This window comes from Pseudonaja textilis, chromosome 3 (assembly GCF_049901715.1).
Source record: "Pseudonaja textilis isolate UNSWEBS1 chromosome 3, rPseTex1.2, whole genome shotgun sequence".
In the NCBI taxonomy this organism is placed as follows: Eukaryota; Metazoa; Chordata; class Lepidosauria; order Squamata; family Elapidae; genus Pseudonaja; species Pseudonaja textilis.
In genome coordinates this window covers 162,609,535-162,636,376 of record NC_141992.1, presented here as the reverse complement: position 1 = coordinate 162,636,376, position 26,842 = coordinate 162,609,535, and the positions used below count along the sequence as shown (strand labels likewise).

General features: G+C 44.5%; 1 protein-coding gene and 1 long non-coding RNA gene across 2 annotated transcripts in view; one reads left to right on the top strand and one right to left on the bottom strand.

The window, feature by feature from the left end:
* Positions 1–26,842, bottom strand: part of FAM110B (family with sequence similarity 110 member B) — an 85,910-nt gene that overhangs the window by 20,983 nt on the left and 38,085 nt on the right. The window lies entirely within an intron of this gene.
* Positions 6,380–26,842, top strand: part of LOC148126385 (uncharacterized) — a 30,543-nt gene continuing 10,080 nt past the window's right edge. The window contains exon 1 of the long non-coding RNA XR_015743208.1: positions 6,380–6,442. This is a non-coding gene — a long non-coding RNA (uncharacterized LOC148126385). The remainder of the gene's footprint in view (positions 6,443–26,842) is intronic.

The window sequence follows — 26,842 nt, the reverse complement described above, 5'->3', positions numbered from 1 at the left end:
GCAGACCCAGGTATAGTGCTGGCTGCAGGCCGGGTCAGCGGGCAGGCGGGTGGCAGTGTGGACGGCGGTGGCAGGGTACTTTGCATCACAGGAACTTCGTCGTCCGCCACTTCCTCCGCCGCCATCACTTTCCCTTCTGCCCTCGCCGCAGCTTATGCCATGTTCAGAGTGCTGCCAGCAGTGGCTGAACACACCCCACTGCTGATGAGAACTGCCCGCCCTTCCGCAGGGGCATTGCTTTGCTTGACAACGGCTGTGTCGACAATGTCCTGAAAGTCGGTGAGTCATTCAGGCTTCAGTGGATGGAAGCGGCAGCGGGAGAGTAATGCCATCATTTCTCTCTCCCCCATGCCCCGTTTTGCTGCCCATCCCAGAGCTTCAGGTCATGGTCTTGTTGGAGTCTGTCCCTCCACCTGCATTGTTCAAGCGGACTCTCTTGGCTCATTCAGCTGTATGGCTCTCCTCTTGCTCCAGCTGCTCAACACCCCCCGTGGACCTTTCCCCCCTCTTTAAACTTTGTTTATTTTCATTCCCTCCATCAGTTCCCTAAGAATACAGACTGGCGGGGGAGAAGGAAGCTGAATGAATGAATTAACAGGAGAATCCTTTGGGAAGCTTGGCTGGGGAAAAAGAAGGGAGAGAGGGAAGAGTGTCCTTGGGATTTGCCAGGAGAAATCCAGGAGGTGGATTTCCATCCTATTTCCATCCAAGGGTCTGTAGGATGATTCCCTTTATCTTATGTTTGGATTGGAAGGTTCATTCATTCATTCACCCTTAGCACTCCCTTAAATGGAAGAAGTAACCACTCCCAACCTTCATCTCCTTGAAGGACAGGGACATGGGGGGAGAGAAACGATGGCATCACCTTCCTGCTGCCGCTTCCATCCACCAAAGCCCGAATGAATCACTGACCTGCAGGACATTGTCGATGCAGCCAGTGTCAAGCAAAGCGACGCCTCTGCAGAAGGGCAGGCAGTTCTCATCAGCAGTGGGTTGTCCAGCCACTGCTGGCAGCACTCTGAACATGGCATAAGCCGCAGCGAGGGCAGAAGGGAAAGCGATGGTGACAGAGGAAGTGGCAGCTGACAAAGTTCCTGTGATGTAAAGTACCCTGCCACCACCATCCGAACATGGCATAAGCCGTGGCGAGGGCAGAAGGGGAACTGACGGCGGCAGAGGAAGCAGTGGCCAACAAAGGTCCCATGACGCAAAGTGCCCTGCTGCCACTGCCATCCACACCATCGCCCACCCACTGACCTGGCCTGCAGCCAGAACCATGGTTTGTGGCAAAGGCACTTGGCGGGGATAGGAAACTCTGCGCTCCGCTATGATCGGCCGTTAGGAGCAGCCTGGTGGCGAGGCATAGCTGCCCACGGACTGCTCCTAATGGCAAATTTGCCCTCCCACCCCCAGCATCCCCCACCCCCTAAATAGGCCCAAATTTGGGGGCAGGGCTTAATTTCACTCATGCCAATAAAACAATGCTGGGCCTTCCTATGGGGGGGGGGGGTGTCGTACTGTTAGAGAAAGATGGTATTACTACATAGCTAGGAGGATAATTCACGACCCATGTTAGCCAGTAACAGAAATACTAAACAGTTGTCAAATTCCTCATCTCCCTCATTAATGATTCTGCTCAATATAATTAACAGTGCCACTTTCTAAGAGTAGTGGGAGAAAAAAAAACACGCTAGTGCAGAATCAGTAGGTCAGAAGACAATTCATGTGTATGTATTTGTAAGACACAGATGGCCCACCCATGAGCCTGTCAACTGCTGGGATTACCCCAACTCAAAAAAGTCATTGACATTAAATGATTACGGCGCACAAAGTATTCATATAGATGCCAAGTGAGTTAGCACAGGCTGATTAATGTGGTAAATAGAAGCATATGATTATAGATATCTGACAACAGATTATAGCAGTGAGCGGAGCTATTCCAAGTGTTGCCTCATATCTGCATTTAGACTTTAATCAAAAGTGCCTGGAAACATTTTCTACCTCTTTTGTCATTTTTATGTCATAATGGTTCACCACCATTCCCTAAGGGATGTATAGTATGCTAAAAGTCTTCAAAAAACTATAGCTGGTTTCAAGACAAATAATTGGTCTTGCCAAGGCAGCAGAAGTAGCCATGGCTATGCAGCATTTCAGCTCCAAAGGGAACAAGAGTCTGTGGAATGGAAAGGTAACACTTGCTGGCAACTTCTTAAACTAAACAGTTGCAGAAGGAACTTGATGACCTTAGGAGTAGATGGGATTCCTTAAAGGAGTTCCTTTAAGAAAAAATGGCTGCAGGAACAGCCCTTCTGAATTCTGAAAAATCTTTCTCCCTTCAGATCTGAAGTCCTGGGAGTATAATCCTTATACATAAATGGTTTTGAACTACCAACATCTTGACCGAGTGTCCTTAGCTCCACCAGGAATCAAATTTCAGGCTGTAAAATTCTAAAAAGATCAGGAGCTAAGTCAATCAGGGAAAAGGCAAATAAATGATCCAGAGTTTGATTTCTCCATCTGCCCCTTTGGTGAAGACAAATAATCTTTTTTGCACCATAATTTCTTGCTTTCCCTGTATAAGAAAAATATTAGCTTTCATTAAACACAAAAATAAATGTCACCATATTTCTAATGCTTTTCGCAAAACCCCCAAAAGTATGAAAATACATTAGACCTTCTTTACTCTTTGGGCAAATCAAGAGGAGCCTCTTTTGGTATAGCTCCAAAAGTTATTCTCCAAAAGTTCATTTCAAATGACTGGATGAATTTAAATTCTCCTTTTTACCCCGAAGCTCCAAAACGGAATGGAAAGAAGAGGTGAATTTGTTTCAAATCAAGACTGCTGCAGAAACCAAAGCAGTACTTCATGGAGTACTTGTGAATTAAGTATTTCTTTCTGCAGGAAATAAGAGGGAAAAAGAATAGATTTTCATAAAGTGCTAATAACATCTTGATGTTTTTGCCTCCTGCAAAATTCTGGTGAAGAACATAAACGTCAGAAGTGAGGGAAACATGGCAATGATCTTTCTTCCTACTATTTTGAAAACAGTGCCAACCCAATTTGATTATTGTATGCAAAAGCAAAAGTTGTGCTACTTGAATCATCTAAAAGAGACTGGCACAGGGCAAATCACTTTCCTACCCCTGAGTTGTTCCATGTACAGGATGCAAATTGTGCAGTAGGATCTGTGATGATGTAAGCAAGGAACTTAGATAGCTAAACAAAGAGCATGTGCCAGGATATTGTGCAACAGCTATTCATAATTCCAAAATATTTGAACTTTACTGAATTGGGTCTAATTATTATTATAAAAGGAGCCTTACATGTCTATTTATTACTTCTGTGGACACACAGTAAATTGTCAGAAATGTTAAATTTAAGAGACCTCCAGAATACATAAACAAGTTAAATAATAAGATTCTATGCTGGTTCAGGATACATTTTCATTATTAAGGTGACACAAGACACTAGATCTTTAATATATTTTTAATACATACAGATACAGTGTTACTATTTCAAAGATGCTTAAGTATTCTTGTTTTTAAAATTGGGATCTGCTTCCATGATAGTAAGATAATAAATTATTTCCTCTGTCCTCAAACTTGTAACATATTGGAAAATAAAATAAATTTTATTGTTTATTTTATTGTTTAACATTTATGTAACTACCCATTTTGTAACCTACTCTGGATGGCTCCCAATCATATTTTGGCATTATTGAGCATTGTTTATTGTAAATAAATGCATGACTTATAGTTTTCATAGCCATGGCAATACTCTAGGATAAATGTATTTAAAATGGAGTTATCTAATTTTTAAATTATTTAAATTGATCATTACTGAACAAAGGTAATTAAACTAAAGACTATTTATCTTTTATATCTTGAATTTCCCATCACTCAAGTTTCAGTATACTGAGAAGGACACATCCTTCTTGTTCAGTTTCCTGATACCACTCTAATGTTAATTGTGCTTCCTTATCACTTTATAAAGTTTAAAAATCTCATAATGTTGAACCTTGTGACCATACAAAGGCTCTTCAAACATTTCAGTTTTATAGTATCATTTTTGAAGTATGGTGACTACAATGATAGACCACATTCTAAGAGGGTTACATCACAGATTGATAAGACTAGTCCTACTTGTGTGATCTGATTTATAGTTTCCTTCAAGTCTTTCAATTTTGAATTTTGGAACTGCCGTCTGGGCCAAATTATTCATCAAGTTAATTACCATATTTCTTTTCTGGCTATTTACCACTTAAATCCCATTAACATATATTATGAAATTAGGATATTTAACACTTTTCCTCTCCATATTTGGAGAGAATCTTCTGGACCACTCTGTTTTTAATTTGTTTTTGTCCATTTAAGGAAAGATTTGGTTAGAATTTTTTTCCACAATCTTCCATGATCAACATTTTTGGTAGAAATGTTTTGAATTAAGAAATTTTGGCAATTTCAAAGATGTATGATCTACAATTGCATTATTGTCTTTTATCCAAAACATTTAAAGCATTTCTATTTCAAAAAATATAACTTTGATAAAGAATTTTGATTACAATAATGAAAACTAATAAAAAATAAAGTTAGAAAAAGATTTAAAAAATAGTAAAAACTTCAGGAAAAAAGAAAAAGAAAGAAGAAAAAGCAAGGAATTAATAAAAAAAGAAAACAAATATATCAACAAAATTACTTCCAGACTTCATCACATAATTTAATATCTCTTTAACCCTATAAGGTTATAAACAGTTATTTCTTCATGCCATATCAATAAGCAAATCCATGAAACATCAACTTTCAATAGAAAATGAAGTGGTATCCTGAAGCAGACATACATAGATGAATAGTATTGATGTGGACTACAAACAGCAAAGTTTGCAAGAAAATAAAAAAATGTACAGCAAATAGGGCAATAATTAATGTAGCATTATTACTTCTAGGTAGTCCTCAACTTACAACCACAATTGAGCCCAAAATTTCTGTTACTAAGTAAAACATTTGTTAAGTGAGTTGCACCCTATTTTATGGCCTTTCCTGCCACAGTTAAGTGAATCACTTCAGTTGTTAAAATAGTAAGATGGTTGTTAAATGAATCTTGCTTGACTTTGCTTGATAGAAGATTGTAAAAGAGGATCATGGGACCCTGGGGTATTGCAATGTCATAAATATGAGCCAGTAGCCAAACACCCAAATTTTGATCATATGACCATGGGAATGCTGCAATGGTCATAAGTGTGCAAAATGGTCATAAGTCACTTTTTCCAGTGCTATTGTAACTTCAAACGGTCACTAAACAAATGGCTGTAAATCAAGGACTACCTGTATTGTAGTTTTAATTAGATTTTTGGGATTGTGTTTTAAACAATCCCCAAAATCTAATTAAAAACTACAATACAGGTAGTCCTTGACTTATGACCATCATTGAGCTCCAAATTTCTATTGTTAAGTGAGTTTTGTCCCATTTTACGAATTTCCTTGCCACAGTTGTTAAGTGAATCGCCCCCAACTTTAGTTTTTTTGGTAAAAAATGATAAAGATTCTAATGGTAAAATCATTTCCAGCAGTTGTCCAAAGCCACTATGTAATGTATAATTAATTTATGCTTAATATTTCAAAATTAAAATAAATTCACAGCTTGGATGACGATTAAATTTGAGATGCCATTCTGATTTATTGATACCAAGGAAAAGAAAACTTTGCACAGACAGACACACACTGTATAGAATACACACACATACACACAATGTATATAATACATATACATGCATGGATACTTACATACACATACACATATATACACGCATGTATTAGAAACAGAAACCTACAACTGAGGTGTGTTTGGTAAAATTTAATTAGAGAAAAACCTGAAAGTAAAAGTAGTAATGAGATTTGAAACAAAAGCAAACAGTTCATTCTCCTGTTATCCAGACGCATGGTGGCTAAATGCCAGCTAGACAATTCGTGACCTAATGCACATTTACTTGGCTGTCAGCAGTCAAAACATTCGCAGGAGCAACTTCAAAGAACCTAGTTTACAAAAAGCTCCAGAGAAACAAACCATACCCATTTGCTAATACACGAGTATACATAAGAATATAATTTATAAAGCAGTAGTTTTCAAAGGTTTGTTATGAATGTTTTCTTTTATAACTACACAACTAAAGATCTATTGTAGCACTTCCGGCTTCAGCTGTTCCTTTAAATAATCAAGCAAGGAGCGTACCTTCAATCAGCACACTTCTGAATAAGTTTGGATCAGTTACTGAGGAACTCTCAAAAATCTAAAGTTGCCTATAAACAAGAATCTAATGGAGAGAGTGAAGGAAGAGAATCATAGCAGACTCTTCTTCCCTTTCTCAAAAAAATAAACCAGGCAAGTTTGTCAAAACGTTTCACTGCACCATCCTGTTATAGCAAATTCTATTTTGCTACAGACCCGGTAAGATCTTTGACACATACCACACATACGTAAGCTTAAAACCAGTATCTTGTAACAATAGCTATGCAATGATAGATCCACTGCAATGTAAGTGAGTTCCTACTTAATAAGGAATTCGGAGGATCAAACAAAGAATCCTCACAATATGCTGCAGACAGACAATAGACAATATTAATCCAAGTTCCTGTTTTTGCATAAATAGGCTTATTGTTACCGCCTGGAATGAACTGAAGGCTACCTCCAGAATTATCCCTGATTAATGGTCATTATGTAGAAAAATTTCATTCTTCATGAATGAAAAAAAGTTATATATATTCTAATTCAGTTGTTGTTATCTTTTGTTTGTTTTAAATTCCAAACAAATACTAACACTCTTATCACAACAAAAATAAGTAAGTGCCAGGGTCAAAGATTTCACGAGACCCTTCCATGCAATAACAATATATTTTCTTGCTAAATCTTAAATATAATTATGTGTTTTGTCATGTGATGACCATTCCAGGAGGTTGCACATGTTAACGAAAACAGAAGAAAATTAGATAGATGACATGATTAACTGTATTCATTTCATGCATGGATGTGTTTTATGGGAGGAGATAAAGACCTGAAAGTAATTACCATGAACTGAAACTCCTTCACTGACCTCTGCCTGCAGCCAGCAGTTGTTAAAATGCTGATAGGTTTATAATAAAGAGCAACGACTCTCTCTTCTGTATGTTTTTCTTTCATGCTACAGAAGAGTTCCTCCACTGTTGCATGAACACTATTCCACTGTATCTATGTCTCTAATGCAGCATACAGATTACTGTGGAAGCCTATCAAATTGGAAAGCAGCAAATGTTGTCAGCCAATGGCAGAAAGGCACATGCAGAATCTAGCACATGCTCTCTGAGGCTTGGATACTGTCACTGCTGTTTAGCAGGCTGCTAATCTAATTATAGCCATTTGCTAGCACAGAACGATGAAAGGAGGGCACATGACCAAGAAAATCAAATATCTCCCAAGACAGGTATACCCTGAGAGTGTACAAGAATGGATGTAAGCATATGTACATGCATTTTAGTTTCTTTCAATGCCAGAAGTCCCAATAACATAACCAGCTGATTTCAGCCACTTTTCCATGACATTTGAAGTTCCAAATAGCATTAATCAATTTTGCATCAATTTTCTTAATAACCTGCAATTGTTTTATGTTATTAGTCTTAATTTTTTGCAACTCAAACTCTATATATTTATATAAGGTGTAGTTATGTACAGTGAAACATTTAAGTGGGCAAAGTTGAACCTATTCAGATTCTAGGTAAGTGGCCAACCAAATAAGGATGCACATAGAATTAGCTTTATGTTGAAACACAAGTCTGATGGACATGAGCAATAAGAAAGGGGTTGATGGAGGTATTCTGTACTTTTTCCATAGAGCTGTCTCGAGCGTCCAGGTTGGGAGGAGCTCCAGTCTCGGCTCTTACAGGCTGAGCTTGAAATTGAGGAACGCCCCTCACCGTCACGTGGTCCTCGGGTGCTCCCCAGTTTTTTGCTCAGCCTCGTGGCAAACAGGCTGTTTTTCTCTTGCTCCGGTCGTTCAGCATTCTAGGCCTCTTCCTCTCATCGCTTTCTACGTGGATCACCGGCAGGCAGCGCAGGAACTCAGGTTTGAACTCCCCAGGGAGTGTTTTAACATCCGAACTGTTTCCTTAAGGGGAGAAAACGAGCGCTTCGAGCGCTGCCCCCCCCCACCGCTTCGTTTGCCGCCTAATCGCTCCGCGCGAGGCCGCTTCGTTTCTGCCTGCCTCTCCTCGCTTTAGCCGCCGTTCCCCCCCCCCGCGAACGCCATCTAGCCCATGGTACGCTTCCCTGGTTCTCCCAAAGGGTCAATTTCTCTATTTTTCCCTGGGAGTTTACCGCTGCTGGGGCTGCCTCCGTTACTTGCGGCCTCCATCTTGGGCCCCCTGTGGCGTCCGCCATCTTGGGTGTGCCCTGGAACGGCCGCCATCTTGTGAGTGGCCGCATGGCCGTCCGCCATTACTAGAGGCCCTTTTACAGGCCGCAGCCTTAACTGACCATTAGGCAGCCTGGGACTCCCACGTCTCAGCCTGTCTTTCATTCTACCGACAGGCCTCCTGCAGAAATAGGGCCCGTTGGCCCTGCGGCCTTTTCCCCAGCAGGCGAAGTAGCAGCTCTGCCCCCCACCCCTTCCCCGGTCCGTCCGGCAGGGGTAGCTGCCTGGCGTTCACCTTCTGGCTGATTGGTCTCTGGGCTAGGCCCTGGTTCGTACCAAACCTCTATTTTAAACAGAAAAAAATTTTTTTGACTAAAAGGGGGGCGTGGAACGTGCGCTGGGATTCCCGGCCTCCATGTAGGCCGCATCCAGACCTGGTTTCAGCTTACATTATTCCCTTCTACCTGCGGCCCCAGGGTCATTGGTTTTTATCAGAGGCCTACCAGTAGGCCGCATTGTTTCCCTGACTCCTGGGCAGATCCTGGGACTGCTCAAATACCTTGCAATCCTGCCTAGGTCCCTTCCCGGTTCGCCCGGCAGGGACAGCTTGGCGTTCATTCTGGCTGATTGGCCCCCGGCTGGGCCCTACTTCCCAACACGTTGCAGAACAATTCTGTTGCCTTGACAAAAAGGGGTGCAATACGAGCACTGGGAGTTCCAGCCTCTGCTTAGGCTGTACCCAGACCCGTTAACCGCCTCGCATTAACCAGAAAATTTTTCCTTTTTTTCTCTCCTCTCCAGATGGCAGACGACAATACCTCTCGTGGCACTTCTCTGAAGGCCAAGGCTAAATCCCACCACCTGCGCAAACAGGCACAGGAACCATCCAAAGCTTCCCAAAGGGATGCCCTCAGGCGACACAGGGCCCTCGAAAGGGAAATTGACAGACGCTCTCATGAGTCAAGCTCTGTGCCCCGGGACCCTTCCGCTCCATCAACCTCCACCCATCCTCCTCTCCCCTCCTCTCCTGCTTCTGCTTCTTCCCCACAGCCTGGACAGGCCCCTGAGGTCACCTTGCCCACCACTGCTGTAGAACTGCGCCCGGAGGAGTCTCACCCACCCCCCATGGCGGAAATACCCGAAAACCTAATGCAGGCTATGGAGCTGGCCATCCGGCAAAGGGTAGCGCAACAGATGCAGCAGCTGGCCGGTCTGGCTCCTCGGCCTGCGGCCCCCGAGGCCCTAGGATCAGCGGCCTCGCATGGTCAGGCAACTCCCCAAGGGGACTTAACCTTACCTTTGGAGATGGAGGGGATGGAGGCCCAAGAACCCGGGGACCCTTCCCTCTTTGGGGACGAGCAGGACCTTGACATGGGGTCCCTCATAGGCAGCGAACTCTTTTCGGGAACAGGCCCCCTAGAGGGGGACATGTCGGAGGACGAGGGCCTCTCTCCAGGCCAGCCCGCGTTTTTAGGGCTCTTTAAACCGCACCTATTTAGGTCCCTCCTGTTCAAAGCCAGGACTACCTCGGGCCTGAACCCCCCTCCCCCACCAGCGGCGGCAGGGGTTCCTCCCGACTCTCTCTTCTCTCAGCCCGTGGTGGAAACTGAGGTGATCCCTGTCCCGCCCATATTCTCAGACATGGTCTCTAGGCAGCTGGCCTCCTCGGGGCCCCCTCCCCCAATGCCCAGGACAAGTGGTTTTTTAACCTGGAACCGCAGTTCTCCACCTTGCTCGATCCTCCCCGTGGACGCAGCCCGTGGTAGGCCTGGCTTCCCGCTCTACTCCCAGCGACTCACTCGATGCTCTCCAGCCCGAGGACAAGCGAGCTGAACTGGCCCTGTGCGCGCTCACCTCTCTGACGCCTGGGGAGTCAGGGCCTTCACTGCCGCGTCTTTTTCACCAGGTCTTCCATCAAGTGGCTCCAGCAGCTCAAGCAGCATGTTCCCGCAGCCAATCTCAGGGCGCACCAGGACATTGCCAAGATCCTGGCCGCGCCGAGCTTGGCAGACGCCACCTTCCAGGCGGCAAAGTTCTCCACCAGGGCCATTTCGTCCCAGGTTACCGCCCGCCGTCTACTCTGGCTCCGCCACTGGCAAGCGGACGTTAAAAACAAGACTAAGCTAGCATCAGCCCCCATCTCTGGGGGAAGCTATTTGGACCGGTTCTCGACCCATTCCTGGCCGAGACCCGGAACAAGCGCAAGTACCTCCCTTCCCTCTCTAGGAGGTCTGACTTCAGAGGTTCCTCTCCTCTCCTCGCCAGGGTTCTTCCCATTCCTCCTCCTTTTCCAGATACTACCGATCCTCTCCCTACAGATCTCCCTACCGAGCGGAGCCGGATGGGTCCGGAGGTAACTCTTCCAGGAAGCCTCCCGGGATCCGGGAGAGGTTCGCTCCATCGCTCCCGATAATGCAGTCGTCCCCAGGCGCTTGCTTTTTAAAAAAAAAAAAGGAGAGAGGAAGGAGTGCGAGAAGGCCAATCTCTACCCTGACCTTTAACCCCTGCTTGCAATAGGCTCCTACCCCAGGAGCACTCTTGTCCTCCTCACCCTGCCCTGGGCAACTGGTCAGCAACACATCTACCCCCATCCAATGCTAGCTGGGGTCCCTTCTTGCGCTCCCGGTCCTCACACAGATCTCTAGCCTTCACTACTACTTTTATCCCCAGACAAGGCGGCCCTCGGCCAGCTGGGTCCTTGAGCAAAGTCGTCCGCCTCGCCGTTGGGCGGAACCGAACCTGGCTCCCCCCAGGACAGGCTGCTGTTCCGGGAACTCGCTACATCCAGGCAATTGGTTCCCCGGGGCCTTCCTGATCCTAGCAGAGGGGCCCCTCCTTCTCTCCCGGGTCATGGAGGTAGCCCATTGCCGTGTTCCCCCGGCCTCTAGTTTTAGGGCTCCTCTGCGCCTCCCCTCCTCCTCTCTGTCCCAGAGTTCTCCCAGGGGAATTCCCAACACGGGTCAATCTTCCCAGTCTCTTGAATCCCGGTCCCAGTGCACACCTGTTGGCCTCTTTGGCGGGACTGCCTTCTGGACAGCTCCACCTCCTCTTTAGGCCCCTTGTTGAGACATTCCAATCTCCAGGGGTTTCTTCTGTTGGGCATGCCTTCCAGCGGGTCATCAGGGTTCCAGGAGAGATTCTATACCAGACGGGGCCCCACCCGCAGGACTAGCCAAGCTTTGGTATGTCCCAACCTGGACGCTCGAGACAGCTCTATGGAAAAGGGGCGTTGGTTCTTACCTGATACGCTTCTTTTCATGGAGCTGTCGAGAGCGTCCAGCCCCACCCGTGAGGCCGTCTGGTGGGAAACCTGGCTGTTCGACCGAGCAATCTAATATATTTTTTTCCTGAGTGTGATGAGAACAGGACCTTCCTTCTCGTCTGCGCAAAAACCTGGGGAGCGCCCGAGGACCACGTGACGGTGAGGGGCGTTCCTCAATTTCAAGCTCAGCCTGTAAGAGCCGATACTGGAGCTCCTCCCAACCTGGACGCTCTCGACAGCTCCATGAAAAGAAGCGTATCAGGTAAGAACCAACGCCCCTTCTCTGAATCGACAAATCAACTAGGATATGGATAGACAGGAAGAATCTTTTCTCAAATCTTTCCATCTCAACTTTGCTAAATGTCAGGAAAGAAGAACCTACTAAACTAACCTGAATTAGAGACAACTTTTCCTAATGGTCCCAATGGATGCATGTATATGAGATGTGTGTACATACATGTAGAATAACACACACACACACACACACACACACACACATACATACATATATGTATGGCATTCAGCTTTCTTCGGGTATTTTCCCACGTCATTGTAGTTGTGCTTTTAAAGTTGTAGCGACGTTTCAGCAGAATCCTTCTGTACAGAAGCCTGATGGCAGATGAGATTCTGCTGAAACATCGCTACAACTTTAAAAGCACAACTACAATGACGTGGGAAAATACCCGAACAAAGCTGAATGCCATACATGTAAGTACCCACGAAAACTTAAGAAAATATATATATATATATATATATATATGCCAAAAATTACAGTCCAAAGAGGCACAGTGTAGATATATATTAATCAAATTAGTAATTACGGATTTAGACCTATTGCTAGCAAATTGCATTTCTCCATTCATAAAATTGTTTTCCCCATATGCCAATAATTGTATGTCTGAAAACATACACAAGAGAAGTTTTCTTCATTATTACAAAAAAGAGTTAAATTCACCCATGAAACAACTCTACCAAAAGTCCATCTTCAGTGCATCTAAACGTAGTTGTAGCTGCAATAAGTTGTATCTTTTACCCATGCTATTCTTTTCAGCAGCTTCTTCTAAATGTTGTACTTTATTTTACCATGAACATAAGACTGGTAATAAAAGTTTTTTTTCCCATATATTGGGATGGATTTCAGTATATACAAGACTAATATAAATATTTAGCTTGTGGTTACTGTCACATGCTTTTATCTTCCTACTGCATATCTTTTGTGTGCCAGCAAAAGTTAGATTTGCAACTTCTTTGCAAAATCTAACACAAATGAAAACTTTTGCAACATGAAAGCTAAATTAGCCTGTAAAGTGATTAACTTGGTGATGAAAAGAATTTCATGTCCGTTATACAATCAAAGGTTCAAATTCAGCAAAATAATTCTCAACTCAATATAATTACTAACTCTGTTGACATGCAGAGAGAATGACCTCTTTGCCCAAGTCCACATTTTGCAAGCATTAACAAGTTTAAATGAAAATGACAACAAAAGTGATACATCTTGAATGGCACAAGGATGTGCCAGAATCTGATTTCCATTCATTAAAATACTGCCAGTGTATCTAGCTCCCATTTATTAACACTAATTTAATCATACATAAGACTGCAGACTCTGAAAATGACGCCTTTTAAAAAACCAAAATAACAAAGGTATCAGAAAAACAAATTGGCACTTGCAGTCCAGGATTTATTTGTGAACTATAGTTGTCAGAAGTCCAACATGTATCAGCTAAGGTGAAATATATTGAGTAACATCTGGAGAAGTAAAGCTTCCTTATATTTATATAGAAGACATAGGTCAGAAATTAAGTGTTAAGCAATTAAAATTCCCTGATATATTTAGTTCATTATTTTAAGCAAGCCTATGCAAACGGTTGATACTGTCATTATAATTTGGTTTACAAGATAGATACGTCACAACATCATTGTTCCATTTTCATTGTCTGACAACTAACCTTGTCTATAAATATATGTGGAAGAAAGAGGAGGTATGCCATTAGAGATGCTATCTTAATGCAGGGAAATAAGAACAGTTCTATAATGAATACCCCTTTTTAAAAAGTCTTGGTTCAAAATATTTTGCAGGTAGTCTTCAACTTATGACCACAATCGATCCACAAATTTATACTGCTAAGTGAGAAATTTGTTAAGTGACTTTTGCTCCATTTTACAAGTCTTCTTGTCACATTTGTTAAGTGAATCACTTCAGTTGTTAAATTAGTAACATGGTTGTTAAGTGAATCTGGTTTCCCCATTGACTTTGCTTGTCAGAAGGTTGCAAAAGGTGATCACCTGACCCCAAGATACTGCAACTGTCAAAAAATCAGTCAGTTGTCAAATATCCAAATATAAATCACGTGGTAATGGGGATGCTGCAGCAGTCATATGTCTGAAAAATGGTCATAAGTCTCTTTTTTCAGTGCCTTTGTAACTTTGAATGGTCATAAGTGAACAGTTATAAATTGAGGACTACCTGTACAAACAAACTGATATACCCCTATACCCCCCAAACCCCCTTCATATGAAAGTGAGGGAAAATAACAGCAGAATTTTACTTTAAAGCTACTGACAGTAAATATCCAGTTTTGGGGAATAGAACAAGCAACATTTTATCAAACAATGAGCCTTCTTATGCCTTAGATTAAAGTAGTTTTCTAAGAAGGATTCCTAGTATATTGTGCCAGGATCTTTTACCACCTCATTCTACAGAACGTACAATTGTGTCTCAGAGAAACCTAAAAACTCTAGTATTCTGTTGACTACTTCCTCCTAGGAAGTCACGCTACAATGAGTAGGTACCTAACATACTTACACTAAGAGCGAGCTGCCAAGCAACAAAAGGAAGCTATTACCAGTGTACATTGAGAAAAAAAAACGCCACTGAACTGGTGTCAAAAGTATCCATGCTTGCTTTTGTTTTCTATTCTTACAAATCTTCACATGCAAGAATTCCATGGAATTTATTACATAGAATATTTTGTGTCTATAAAGAAGTCTGTGGGTTCTGTCCTTGTCTGCCAGCATGACGAACACACAGAGACAGCAGCCCATTCTTTGAGAACAGGACACCCTTGAGGAGATAGCATCTGTTTCTCTTGCATAGAGTCACACACAGCCAAGCCCAACCTGTTGATGGCTGTTACCATCAGGTTGTTGGCATGTTTTGCTTTCCAGGTGCAGTATGACCTATTTATTCTGTCCCCCCAATCTTCCATTAGCTAACTCTAAGTGATTCCACTGCTGTCACTAGCACAAAGGTTCCTTTAGTGCCAATAATGAGGTAACCAAAGCGAACAAGGCTCCCAATCCAATGTTTCTAGTCTCCCTCTATTCTTCTGAGATCAATGAATCTTGGTCCGTAACAATCATATGTCATACTCTGAGGGAAATGGTTAAGAAGTAGGAAATATAAATAAAAATATACACACATACCTGTGTCAATTTTAAGCATAATTAGAGAGGTATCTTAATTAATCTAGTAACTGGCTTCTCTCTAAGAATGCAAACAGAAAGAGAAATGAATAAATAATTTGAAATGATAGAATACATCTAGCAAAAGAAAATTTCTGAATCTAAATTAGATCTGGAAAGAAACAGAAAGTGAAAGAAACTTTACCTTCCTGTTCTAAGGAATTGAGCAAAACTTTCCACTGCATACTTTCTACTGTCTTAGTCCAAGTATGGCAGCAGGCTATAAGAAATAACTTTTGGGGGAATATTTAATAAAAGTCATAGTTTTGGGTAAACTATTGTAGATAAGTGCACAAATGAAAATTATTCGGCAAAGATATCTGAATCTGACACTTGCTTTTGAAACAGCACCTCAAAATTTGAAGTATCTTCATCTTAGTAGACATTTGTACAACTTCATTTCCTTTAAAAAAAAAACTTTTCTAGGTATAGCTTTTTGGAAGAGTTTTTACTGTTTTATTTTTATCATCACTGACACCCAATCACAGTAAGCAAAGTAACTTTGCTTTTGGGGTGGGAGGAGGGGGGTTAGGTAGATCCCTCTTTAAAATACAATAATCAGATGACCAGCCATCTGCACTGTCTTCAATGGCATTATTATCATTACTATTATAGTTACCTGATAGCACTGCAGCTGCAGTATGCACGTGATCAAGAGCAACTATACTAAGCCTAGGCAACTAATCTTGCAGGTATAAACATACATAACTTTGTAATAAAAGCTGGAAAATTGCAGAAATAAGCCACTGATTAAAAATGCTTTGGCTACTTATGCAACAAATTATTTTCTGCATGGTCAAGACTTTAGTTTGCAACTCTGGTCTGAGCTCCTCTGTTGCCATTCTGCTGTTTTCTCCTAAAAATCTATGCTGTGCTGGTTAATCAGAATTATGCAGTTGTGTTAAACTGCTGAACAAGCAGTACTGTAAGGGCTCCAACACCACAGCCTTTAAACATGGAGTGCAAAGCTGAAACAGTGAAACAGCAGAATGATGTGACCAACAAAATCTCAACATTCATTATCTTTAGAAAAAGCCATAGAATAATCTAAAAGCAAGAATTAATTGCCTATAGAAGGACACAAATAGACAGGTAAAAATGCTACTTTTCCATAGAGCTGTCTCGAGTGTCCAGGTTGGGAGGAGCTCCAGTCTCGGCTCTTCCAGGCTGAGCTTGAAAATTGAGGAACGCCCCTCACCGTCACATGGTCCTCGGGCACTCCCCAGTTTTTGCTCAGCCTCGTGGCTAACAGGCTGTTTTTCCCTTGCTCCGGTCGTTCAACATTCTAGGCCTCTTCTCTCATCGCTTTTCACGTGGATCACCGGCAGGCAGCGCAGGAACTCAGGTTTGAACTCCCAGGAGTGTTTTTAATATCCGAGCCGCTTTCTTTAAGGGGAGAAAACGAGCGCTTCGAGCGCCCCCAGCTTCGTTTGCCGCCTAATCGCTCCGCGCGAGGCCGCTTCGCTTTCTGCCTGCCTCTCCTCGCCTTAGCCGCCGTTCCCCCGCGAACGCCTTCTAGCCCAGGGTACGCTTCCTGGTTCTCCCAAGGGCTCTAATCTTCCTGGGAGTTTACCGCGCTGGGGCTGCCTCCGTTACTTGCGGCCTCCATCTTGGGCCCCCTGTGGCATCCGCCATCTTGGGTGTGCCCTGGAACGGCCGCCATCTTGGGTGTGCCCTGGGCGGCCGCCATCTTGGGTGTGTCCTGGAACGGCCGCCATCTTGGGTGTGCCCTGGAACGGCCGCCATCTTGGGTGTGCCCTGGAATGGACGCCATCTTGGGTGTGTCCTGGAACGGCCTCCATCTTGGGAGTGGCCGCATGGCCGTCCGCCATTACTAGAGGCCCTTTTACAGGCCGCAGCCTTAACTGACTATTAGGCAGCCTGGGATTCCCTTGTCTCAGCCTGTCTTTTATTCTACCAACAGGCCTCCTGCAGAAATAGGGTCTGTTGGCCCTGCAGCCTTTTTCCCCAGCAGGCGAAGTAGCAGCTCTGCCCCCTCACCCCTTCCCGGTCCGTCCGGCAGGGGTAGCTGCCTGGCGTTCACCTTTCTGGCTGATTGGTCTCTGGGCTAGGCCCTGGTTCGTACAAACCTCTATTTTAAACAGAAAATTTTTTTTACTAAAAGGGGGCGTGGGCGTGCGTTGGGATTCCCGGCCTCCCGTAGGCCGCATCCAGACCTGGTTTCAGCTTACATTATTCCCTTCTGCCTGCGGCCCCAGGGTCATTGGTTTTTTTTCAGAGGCCTACCAGTAGGCCGCATTGCTTCCTGACTCCTGGGCAGATCCTGGGACTGCTCAAATACCTTGCAATTCTGCCTAAGTCTCCCCAACTAAGGAGTTAGTTGCTTGCCATGTCCCTTCCCGGTTCGCCCGGCAGGGACAGCTTGCGTTCATTCTGGCTGATTGGCCCCGGGCTAGGCCCTACTTCCCAACATGTTACAGAACAATTCTGTGGCCTTGACAAAAAGGGGGTGCAACACGAGCACTGGGAGTTCCAGCCTCTGCTTAGGCTGTACCCAGACCCGTTAACCGCCTCCATTAACCAGAAAATTTTTTTCCTTTTTTCTCTCCTCTCCAGATGGCAGACGACAATACCTCTCGTGGCACTTCTCTGAAGGCCAAGGCCAAATCCCACCACCTGCGCAAACAGGCACAGGAACCATCCAAAGCTTCCCAAAGGGATGCCCTCAGGCGACACAGGGCCCTCGAAGGGAAATTGACAGACGCTCCCAGGAGTCAAGCTCTGTGTCCCGGGACCCTTCCGTTCCATCAACCTCCACCCATCCTCCTCTCCCCTCCTCCTGCTTCTGCTTCTCCCCACAGCCTGGACAGGCCCCTGAGGTCACCTTGCCCACCACTGCTGTAGAACTGCGCCCGGAGGAGTCTCTCCCATGGCGGAAATACCCGAAAACCTAATGCAGGCTATGGAGCTGGCCATCCGGCAAAGGGTAGCGCAACAGATGCAGCAGCTGGCCGGTCTGGCTCCTCGGCCCGCGGCCCCGAGGCTCTAGGATCAGCGGCCTCGCATAGTCAGGCAACTCCCAAGAGGACTTAACCTTACCTTTGGAGTTGGAGGGAATGGAGGCCCAAGAACCCGGGACCCTTCCTCTTTGGGGACGAGCAGGACCTTGACATGAGGTCCCTCATAGGCAGTGAACTCTTTTCGGGAACAGGTCCCTAGAAGGGGACATGTCGGAGGACGAGGGCCTCCCTCCAGGTCAGCCCGCGTTTCTAGGGCTCTTTAAACCGCACCTATTTAGGTCCCTCCTGTTCAAAGCCAGGACCACCTCGGGCCTGAACCCCTCCCCACCCAACCCAGCGGCGGCAGGGGTTCCTCCCGACTCTCTCTTCTCTCAGCCCGTGGCGGAAACTGAGGTGATCCCTGTCCCGCCCATATTCTCAGACATGGTTTCTAGGCAGCTGGCCTCCTCGGGCCCCCTCCCCCAACGCCCAGGACAAGCGGTTTTTTAACCTGGAACCGCAGTTCTCCACCTTGCTCGACCCTCCCCGTGGACGCAGCCCGTGGTGGGCCTGGTTTCCCGCTCTACTCCCAGCGACTCACTCGATGCTCTCCAGCCCGAGGACAAGCGAGCTGAACTGGCCCTGTGCCGCGCTCACCTCTCTGACGCTTGGGCAGTCAGGGCTTCCACTGCCGCGTCGTTTTCACCAGGTCTTCCATCAAGTGGCTCCAGCAGCTCAAGCAGCATGTCCCCACAGTCAATCTCAGGGCGCACCAGGACATTGCCAAGATCCTGGCCGCGGCCGAGTTAGACGCCACCTTCCAGGCGGCAAAGTTCTCCACCAGGGCCATTTCGTCCCAGGTTACCGCCCGCCGTCTACTCTGGCTCCGCCACTGGCAAGCGGACGTTAAAAACAAGACTAAGCTAGCAACAGCCCCCATCTCTGGGGGAAGTTATTTGGACCGGTTCTCGACCCATTCCTGGCCGAGACCCGGAACAAGCGCAAGTACCTCCCTTCCCTCTCTAGGAGGTCCGACTTCAGAGGCTCCCCCTCTCCTCGCCAGGGTTCTTCTCACTCCTCCTCCTTTGCCAGATACTACCGATTCTCTCCCTATAGATCTCCCTACCGAGCGGAGCCGGATGGGTCCGGAGGTACTTCTTCCAGGAAGCCCTCCCGGGATCCGGGAGAGGTTCGCTCCGCGTTCTCGATAATGCAGTCGCCCTCAGGCGCTTGTCCTTTAAAAAAAAAAAAAAGAGGAAGGAGTGCGAGAAGGCCTTCTCTACTCCGACCTTTAACCCCTGCTTGCAACAGGCTCCTACCCCAGGAGCACTCTTGTCCTCCTCACCCTGCCCTGGGCAACTGGTCGGCAACACATCTACCCCCATTCAATGCTAGCCGGGTCCTTCTTGCGCTCCCGGGCCTCACACAGATCTCTGCGCCTCCCTCCTTCTCTCTGTCCCAGAGTTCTCCCAGGGAATTCCCAACACGGGTCGATCTTCCCAGTTTCTTGAATCCCGGTCCCAGTGCACACCTGTTGGCCTCTTTGGCGGGACTGCCTCCCGGATAGCTCCGCCTCCTCTTTAGGCCCCTTGTTGAGACATTCCAACATCCAGGGTTTTCTCCTGTTGGGCATGCCTTCCAGCGGGTCATCAGGGTTCCAGGAGAGATTCTATTCCAGACGGGGCCCCACCCGCAGGACTAGCCAAGCTTTGGTATGTCCCAACCTGGACACTCGAGACAGCTCTATGGAAAAGGGCGTTGGTTCTTACCTGATACGCTTCTTTTCGTAGAGCTGTTGAGAGTGTCCAGCCCCACCCGTAGGCCGTCTGGTGGGAAACCTGGCTGTTCGACCGAGCAATCTAATATATTTTTTTCCTGAGTGTGATGAGAACAGGACTTTCCTTCTCGTCTGTGCAAAAACCTGGGAGTGCCCGAGGACCATGTGACGGTGAGGGCGTTCCTCAATTTTCAAGCTCAGCCTGGAAGAGCCGAGACTGGAGCTCCTCCCAACCTGGACACTCTCAACAGCTCTACGAAAAGAAGCGTATCAGGTAAGAACCAACGCCCCTTTTGAGTCAACCCCCTTGGCCTGTTTTTAAAACATTCATCATAGGTTATATCAAATAAGCTATGAAAAGGACAAATGCTAAAAAGCCTAAACATAACAGGTGTTTGCAGTTAGAACCACCCCATTCCAGGCATGGTGAAGAGGGAGGGAAGCAAAGGTGGAGGAATCAACCAAATAATTTCCTGATCACTCACCATAAAAGCCAGGCCCGGACATCCACTTACAGAACACATATTAGCAATGGAGACAACTTTCATGCTGAAACAGGTGATGCTTGCTTAATGGTTAATTGTTCAGCAACTTCTGGCACTATCATCACTAAACTAGCAATCACCAACTGGTGGTCCATGGACTACTGGTGATCCACAAGAAAAAATTCATGGTCTGCAGAAAAAATATTTGCATTTTTTAAAATTGCACTAAATCAGGGATCCTCAAACTACAGACTCTGGACCGGATAAATGCAATAAACGTTTGTTGTGCTTCAGGCAGTCTCCCACCTCAAGGTCTTTTTGTGTGGGTCAGAGGGGGACAGAAATTCTGACTTGGGGTCTGCTTCAGCCCCCTGGTGCAGGGCTTTGGGTGAAGGCTGGAGAAAAGTACCACTGGTGGTGAAGAGCAGAGTTGTTCCAATGGGGCTGCATCATGGCGCAGAACTGGCTGATCATCTGAGTCCGCTGAGCCTCCAGGCGCTGGTACATGGGTCTTGCACTCCCACAGGTCTTCCCTCTGCTTGGAAAGCCTATGCTTGTAGTCCTCAGTGAGGTGCTTCTGCGAGCCTCCTTCTCTGTCAGATCCAATTTGAACTGAGCCAGCTGTTTTGTCAACTCTTTCTCATAGTGGCTACTTAGCTCCAACAACAGCTTCCTCTTGGGGCCCCAAGGAGCCTGGGCAGGCAGGCAAGGAGTGACTGGGAGGGGAGGGGTGAGTAGAGGCCAGCGAGGTGCCCCTTGATGTGAGTGACATTGAGTTCACCATGTCCACCCAGTCACATGATCACCTAGTCATGCCTATCTGGCAGATCATATTAGTGGTCCGTGGGATTTAAAATTATGAATTTAGTGGTCCCTGAGGTCCAAAAGGTTGTGCAGGTGACTCCTGCACTAAACTACATGATCATGCAGTGTTTCACCTTAAAATTAGGTCACTTAATGGAGTTTCCAGTCCCAATTAGTATCATTAAGTAAGGACCCCCTATATAATTTTGGCTGACTCAAGAACGGCTTGATAGCACTCGAATTCAGCAGTGGCAATTCAGCTCTTCAGCAGTGGCAATTCAGCTCTTCATCAACATGGCTCTGCTACTTTGACCAAGAAATTGACCATTCAACAAAGCTTGTATTGTAGTGCAATTACTGGATAAAGCAGGGGTCGCCAATGTTTTGGACCTCAAGCACCACCAAACTCATACTTTTAAATCCCGAGGACTACTAATACAATTTAAAAAATAATAATAATAATATATTTTTTAAAAAATTATATTGCGCTTGTCCGCAATTCTTCGCGTTCCTCCAGACCTGTCTTGCTGAGGGAGGAGAGCAGCCCTGACATCTCTGCTACCCCACAAGGAAAAGCAAGCGAGCAGAAACAGCTCTCGCTGGGGGGAAAGAGCAGAGATTGGAAGGCACAGGCAACAGAAAGTGGTGCTTTTCAAAGGCGGCAGCTTCCATCTTCTCTTGCCTGTGCTTTCCTCGTTCTCAGCTTTTTTGCCCTAGCGAGAGCTATGTTGCTGCTCGCTTTTCCTGTGCTTTTTCCAGGCAGCGGTGGCTAGGGCCATAGGGAGGGAGGCAGCAGAGCGTCGAGAGGGATGAGGAAACTGATTTCGGAACCATTCCGGACCACTGAACCGGATAGTGAGCACAGACTTGGCCACTCCGCCGCCTCCCACCACTACCAGCCAGTACCTTTCCTGCCCTAGGTCATCCCTAGAGCCTGCGGCCATCGAGGAAGAGCCCAGGCCAGGAGAGGAAGCTAGAAGGTGTGGGAGTGCTGCACAAATGCAAGTAGCGCAGTGCTCCTGCACCTTCCAGCCATCTCCATCGCCACTTCAGTCCGCCTGTGCTGCCAGCCCCCTCTTGCTGCAACAGCACTATTACCTCACCCTGGCTGGTGAGGACTGCACTGCTATTTGCAGGTTTGCAACTGTACTGCTTTTTGCAGGTTTGCAAAAGAAAAAAGGACTGCACTGCTTTTTGTAGGTCGAAGCGTAGGGGCCAGCGAATGGGTGGGCCATGTGGGTGGATTAATTGCCTGGATTAATTGCTTTAATTGCTTTAACGGGGATATTTCTCTGTGGCCCACCAACATTTTCTCATGGACCTCCAGTGGGCCACGGTCCACTGGTTGGCAACCTCTGGGACAAAGCTGTTAGAAACTGAGAAGAATGCAAATAATCTATCAATGACAGCTGTTATGCCACGCCTTTATATGCAGATCAATTCCATCGTATATATTTGTCAAGCAATAGAAGAGAGCATCTATACAGCTGAAATAACTGGTACACAGGGGTGGGATTCAAATTTCTTAACAACCGGTTCTATGGGCGTGGCCTATTTTATGGGTGTGGCTTGGTCATGTGGCTGGGTGGGAGTGGCTTGCTGACTGGGCATGGCTAGGTGGTCATGTGATCGGGTGGGCATGTCCAGGTGGCCACGTGACTGGCAAGCCAAATGTAAGTGCTCCTCGCTTAATGTCCAGGTCCTCGCTTAATGGCCAGTTGCTTAGCAAGTGTTTTTTGCCAGTTTCCAAGGCCTGGGGAGCCCTGGAGAGGGAAGGGAGAGGCCTGGGCAGGCAGCCATGTGATTGGCAAATGAAATGTAAGTGGTCCTCGCTTAATGACCAGGTCCTCACTTAGTAGCCAGTTGCTTAGCAAGTGTTCTAATTTACGACTGACCTCCACAGAGCTACTTGGCCTGTTTTTGGTGTTTTGACAGACACACACACATGCACACACACACACCCTTCTAACCCTGCTATTCTTTGATTCTGTAAGGATCTCCTGCTGGAGCAGAGGGTTGGACTAGATGACCTCTGAGATCCCTTGCAGGCCAGCCCTAGATTGCCGTGCTGCTTCAAAGTCTTCTGAAGCCAGGGTTTATGTCCTTCCTTCCTTCCTTTTTTTTTTTCTCTCCCTCCCTCCCTCCTTCCATGTATTTATCTATCCATCCGTATATCTCATTTACTTTCTCTTTCTTTCTTTCTTTCTTTCTTTCTTTCTTTCTTTCTTTCTTTCTTTCTTTCTTTCTTTTTCTTTCCTTCCTTCCTTCCTTCCTTCCTTCCTTCCTTCCTTCCTTCCTTCCTTCCTTTTCTTTCTTCCTGCCCCTTCCTTCCACCCCCCCTTTCTTCCTTTCACTTCCTGTATCTACCGTTCATGAGTTTCAGTCCCAAAGATGCTCCTTCTCCCCAGGAGCCAATCTTCAATTCTGCACTCTTTCACTCTTTGTTCCTCAATGTCCTTCTTACATTGGATCACAAGCTATTAAACCAGATCAGAACCAAGAACAACAGTTGCAGTTATGCTGCAATGGTCATAAGTGTGAAAAATGGCCATGTCACTTTTTTCAGTGCCATTGTAACTTTGAATGGTCACTAAATGAACTGTTGTAAGTCAAGAATTACCTGTACAAAAATACAAAAAGCTTCTTTGCTTGCAAAAAGCTGCCCTAAATACCAATCATTAGATTAAAAATACCTGCAAGCTGGAGTTACAAATCAGGCAGGGTGCCAGAGCACCTTGAGGAATTAAAATATTTAAAATGCAGTGATAATTATCAAACAGCTAACTCTTGCTCATAAAGTGAAATCCTTTAGCAGAGAGGTCATTTAAGCTCTCCAGAAAAAGCAGACTTGGGAGAAGTAACCCTTAGATCTATTTGCACCATTTAAAAATACCAGCTGGTTTCACTCGCCTCACAAGATATCCTAAGGAAATCACCCAGATTTAAGGAAAGGTCACATGCCCCCCAGAAAGGCAGTTAAAAAAAGTCAGTGCCAAGCTTGCATCCTGCCTCTTGGAACTATACCCCCAAAGGATAGTGCCAGATAGTATTAAAGCAGTGAAGGAAGACCACCTCCCCAAATAGAAAAAGAAACCATAAGCCAAGAAAAAATTCAAACACAATACAAATAATTAAATCACAACAGTAGCTGTTGCTTGTTGAAGCTGAATAGAGAAAATTATCCCATCAATAAACACAGGATTAAATTTCACCAAGCACAGAATTAAGCTTCACCAAAAACCAGTTTTAGACCAAAACTCAGAAAGGGTATGTGTTTGAATGTCAATCCTTCTAGCTAGCCAAGAAGCCTTGCTGAATGTCACTCATCTTGGTTCCCTATCACTAAAAGCTTTGCTTCATTATTCAATTATTTCTTCAAAGTGCTGATTATCCAGGGAAGTATTTCCTCCCAACAGCAATGTAAAAATCTTAAAACAACCCTTCCCCTTTAAGAAAGTCAAGCCTCACAAGCTCTGGAGACAGCAAGTCTAGGCTGTTTGTCAAGAATTTAATAAGGATGGAAAAAAACAAAGGGAGATTGCTTCTAACTGCCAGTTCTCCAAACTACTTAGAACTACTTGATCAATGGGTTTATCTTCAGATTCAAAGCAGATATAAACAAGACAAAAAAGAATTCGGAATTAATAACAAACTGCAACAGTTAGATAAAATTTTATTAGGATCAAATAAAAAAAACATAACAAAATTTTATAACTACTTATTAGAAACAGAACTAGAAGAAGAAATCGTAAAAGGAAATATGATTGCTTGGAGTAAGAACGTAGGGCGCAGCATCACATTAGCGGAATGGGAGAAAGTTTGGGGCAGAAACAATAAGATTACCAAATCGGCAGCATACAAGGAAAATCTTTATAAAATGTTTTATAGATGGCATCTCCCCCCTTCGAGGTTAGCGAAGATGCACCCCAACATGAGTCCGCATTGCTGGAAGTGTAGGAAAAAAGAAGGAACCTTTTTCCATATGTGGTGGTCCTGTGCAGAAACCCAAAAGTATTGGAAGAAAATCAAAACTTGGTTGGAAGAAATCACCAAAGAGCAGATCGAATACAAACCAGAGTCCTTCCTACTAGGGATTTTTGATAAGCAAATTTCCAAAAAAACCAAATACATAACAATACACATTTTAACAGCGGCCAGATTAGCCTTCGCTCAACATTGGAAACAACACCAAATTCCATCAGAAGAAATGATTATTGAAAAATCTCAAAATGCGAGAAATGGATAAATTGACTTTGGCGCTAAAAACAAAGACACTTCACTATACTATGACAGCTGGAATTGTTGGTATAATTGGATTGACCAAAGATAAATAATATATTATAAGGCATAAAAGAAAAGTATCAATACATAACAACGAGGTAGCGATATAAGTTAAAAACAGGTGTGGTTATATGACACAAGTTAAGGTGATGAAAACAAAAGAAGATCTTGCAAACTGTTAAAATAAGAATACTTTTAATCCTGTAACCTCTTTCTTTCTTTCTTTTCTTAAAATTCTTTCCCTCTCTTCCTCTTCTCTTTTCTTTCTTTTCTTTCCTTCTTTCTTTTGCTTATTTGTGTATGTATTGTGACTGGTTTTAATTGTAAAAATTAATAAACTATATTTTTTTTAAAAAAAGAAAGTTAACAAGGGGTTCTATAGAACCTGATAGAACCGGTAAATCCCACCCCTGCTGGTACATCAAGAAATGTATATACAGTGTTACATATGCACAAGTGGTAGCAGTAAAAGCTGCATGTTGCATTTCAAATTTATGATACTCTGCTTTCTAATAAATGTTGCAAATTATTCAAAATAAGAAAAATAAAATAGAAGTTGAAGAACCTCCCGAAGAACAGAATATAGTTGCAGACACATTAGCAAAAGTTCTCAGTGATCTAGAAAAAAAGGCTAATTAATAATTGACATTGGTCGAAAAGTGGACCTATTTTGAAGTTTCTCAAAAACACCCAGCTGCATGATTTTGAGCATAAGCATGTTGTAGACATAGAAAGCTGAAAAGAATTTTGGTATTTCAGGAAGATAATTGTCTGAAACAAGTTCCAAATAAACCATGAAATACTTAGATATGAAAGATAAAACTTCTGAAATGGCCTTTGCAGTCTTCAAATTTGAACAGAAACCATATGAAAAATATGTGGAGCTATCTCAAACAAACAGTGCATGAATGGAAACCTAATATTATTTCTGAACTAGAATAATTCTGCAAGGAACAGTAGGAAAAATTTCCAAAAAGAAATACCAGCTGGCTTGAGGAAGCATTTGCAAACTGTTATTTCTGCCAAAGGAGGTGTCACAAAGTAGTAACTAAAAGGGCATCCAATCATTGTGCATGTCATATTCAATCTTATTCTTTTGAATTTACAAACAACTACACATAAAAATATGCATTCAAATTTGCAGAAAAATGTCATGCTTAATAGTATCAGTTTCTGTTCACTTAAGAGATCCATTAAGACAAGGGATACTTGCATTCTTGTATACAACTATATGTACAAGACCATCTATAGAGAAAATTATGTGACCAATTTCTGATGGTGAAAAATAAAAGTTTTAAAGATTATTTTAAAAAAACAATTATTTATGAATTCTTTATTGGCCAAGTGTGATTTTGTCTTGGTGCATATGCTTTCAATGTACATAAAAAGAAAAGATACATTTGTCAAGAATCATAAGGTACAATACT